This window comes from Vigna radiata, chromosome 10 (genome assembly GCF_000741045.1).
Source record: "Vigna radiata var. radiata cultivar VC1973A chromosome 10, Vradiata_ver6, whole genome shotgun sequence".
NCBI lineage: Eukaryota > Viridiplantae > Streptophyta > Magnoliopsida > Fabales > Fabaceae > Vigna > Vigna radiata.
In genome coordinates this window covers 8239501-8242767 of record NC_028360.1, presented here as the reverse complement: position 1 = coordinate 8242767, position 3267 = coordinate 8239501, and positions in this window count along the sequence as shown.

Here is a 3267-nt window from a genome sequence, read left to right as displayed (position 1 = left end):
ATCGGCCCTCTGCGAGGCAATGGTCAGATTTAAATTTTTGTTCTGTGAGTTTGGCCCTCTGCGAGGCAATGGTCAAATCCAGATTTTAGTTTTCTATTATCGACCCTCTGCGCGGCAATGGTCAATTTTAATTTTTGTTCTGTGAGTTTGGCCCTCTGCGAGGCAATGGTCAAATCTAGATTTTAGTTTTCTGTTATCGACCCTCTGTGCGGCAATGGTCAGATTTTAATTTTTGTTCTGTGAGTTTGGCCCTCTGCGAGGCAATGGTCAAATCCAGATTTTAGTTTTCTGTTATCGACCCTCTGCGCGGCAATGGTCAATTTTAATTTTTGTTCTGTGAGTTTGGCCCTCTACGAGGCAATGGTCAAATCCAGATTTTAGTTTTCTGTTATCGACCCTCTGCGCGGCAATGGTCAGATTTAAATTTTTGTTCTGTAAGTTTGGCCCTCTGCGAGGCAATGGTCAAATCCAGATTTTAGTTTTCTGTTATCGACCCTCTGCGCGGCAATGGTCAAATTTAATTTCTGTTCTGTGAGTTTGGCCCTCTGCGAGGCAATGGTCAAATCCAGGTTTTAGTATTCTGTTATCAGCTCTCTGCTTGGCATTGTTCTTTTGGCATCGTGACTTGTTTCATTTTCGTTCGCTTTCTTTCGTGTTTGAAACCCAGACGAAATTAGTGTTTCTATCTTTACTTAACTTTTACTCAGATAATACGAAAATGTCACATTTTCCTATTATCCAGTAAAATCTAAGTAAAGAGGGGCAGCTGTCAACACCCAATTTCGTCCGGGCGACTAATAATAGGATTTGTTTTTATTTTATTTTATATTTACATTTATTTTATTGTGTTATTATTTTTAATTTTTAGTTTACTTTGATTTAGTTTTTGTTTTATCTTATTTGATTTTATTTTTATATTCTTTTTGAAAAAGATAAAAACAAAAAGAGAAAAGCAAAATGCAAAAAGAGAGATAAAAGAAAAAAAAGAAACAGGGCCCAAGAAATAAGTATTGGCATTGAATTTTCAATATAAGAAAATGGTGGTACAGGTTATGGATGGAAGAAAAGGGAGCACATTTTTCATTTTTGGGTTCAGTAATGTCCGGAAATTAATTTGGAAGTTGGTTTTCTTTTCTTGGCTAGAAGGTGTACATTTTCTCACAAGGTTTCACTTACTGAGCTCCTAATTCCATTCATCAATCCATCATCATAAAAATCATCATCACCCTTCTCAATTCATCACGTACAACACACACCCCCATAACCATCCCAACAGATTCACTCAGACCTTCCTTCTCAAGATATCACATACACGGATATTCCCCTCTGTCACCACTACCTCATGACTGATCCTAACCACCTCTGTTACAGGGATCACCCAATTCTCACACCTCAGAGGAATCCATCTTCCACCCCAACAAACTTCACTCACACCACGCCTCAGCTCCAACAGAATCATCTCTCTCAGACAGATTCTCCATTCCATCTTCTTCAATACCTGAAAAAGGAATAAAAGGGGAACAAAAATCAACTCAACCGAATGACGATTCATCACATTTCTGTCTCCTTCCTAATCTCGGCCTCCACCATGTTTCCCATCACCAATCACGNTGCATTGCTCCAACCAGACTGGCTAGCTTGGGCCTGATCATCTCCATTCCTAACACAAAAAAACAGAGAAGTTCAATTCCTCCCTCTCGACACAAAATTCTACCAGAACCCTTCCACCACCACTGAACCACTACATCATTTTTCCATCTTCCTTACTCAAGAACAACACCACCGAGCAAGCCCAACCACAAGAAAACAATCATCACCTCCATTCTCTATCATCACCGATAATCCATATTCCCCATCTTCATTTTCCATCATCCTCCGAACCAACAACCAGGAAAAGAAAATCAAACAACACACTACAAAATATACCATAACCATCTTCCTTCCAAACACCGATCCATCAACCAATACCATACAAAAATCAAATTCATCGAATAACAGCCAATAAGGAAATCAAGATTGAAAGGGCAATGAAGGATAGGTTCAGCGGTCTTTAGCAAGGGTGGTTCCTGGTGATGTTCAGGGCCCCTTCACCATGGGGCAGTAGCCACCGCAACAATTTCGACAGCAGCCGCAGTTGCAACAGCAACCTACGTTTTGATGCCGCTGCTGCCTCAGGTATCTCCACCCTTTTCAATCGCATGACAAATTCGAAGAAGAAGAACTTGGTGGCTGTGGCACGATGATGGTGGAGTGAATTGAACGGACGGTGACGCTCAATCTCATTACGGCGGTAGCGAAAGGTTTTCTCTCGCGCAAAGAAAAGAGAAAGAAGGGGGGGTTTGGTGTCGTGACTGACGAGGCCTCCGACAACGGCGTCGACGGTGGCAGAACGAAGGGAGAAGAGGAACCCCCACACATTTCGGTAGAGAGGAATACGAAGGCTATGGCGCGATGGTGGCAGGGAGAGAACTCGTCGGAGGGCGATGACCTCGACTTGGTGGCAATGGCACCGTTGCGGTGACGAATGGCAGACGTCGTTGACGATGGGAGCTCGACGGTGAACGACGGCCTCGGCCTGGTGACTCCGGCAATGTGTATTGTTGTTGACGACAGCGTCGACGGTACGGTGGTAGACGGTTGAGTGGAAGTGTCTCTGGTTCTTTCGCTCAGAGGAGAAGAGGAAGGGGACCGTGGGTCTGTGGNTGATTGCACAAATGAGAGCAAAGCTGCAGAACCCCTAATTGCTCTTAGGGTTAGCAAAGGTTTTGGGCCTGGCATTGGGCTAGGGTTTTCTCTGCCCGTCACTGCAAAATCATACTCACACTCCCCTGCCAGTTCTGCAAACAAAATAAAAGCCTTGGGCTTCGTCTATGGGCTGCAACCTCTCCTCACGCCACCACACGCATCTCTGTTTGCACCCACCGTTCCGTTTCTGGCAAACAAAAAATGACCTTGGGCCTGACCAATAATTACTACACGCAGCCTCCAACTTTGTTGTTGCACCTCCTTGGGCTTGGATCAACAAATTTCATGCTGCACCCCTGCCTTACACCCCTGGCAGTTTCAACCTTGCTGTGCACCCCCGGTTTTCATCTCTACACCCCTATACTTATTGGGCCTCCTTTTTTTGCTTTTGTTTTATTTCTTTATATTTATTATTTGTTTGATTATTAGTTTTTACTATATGTACCCCCTTTGTTTATCTTCTGCACCTTAAGCACTAAATAAAAATAAATAAAAAACAATAACAAAATACTTCAAAATCAA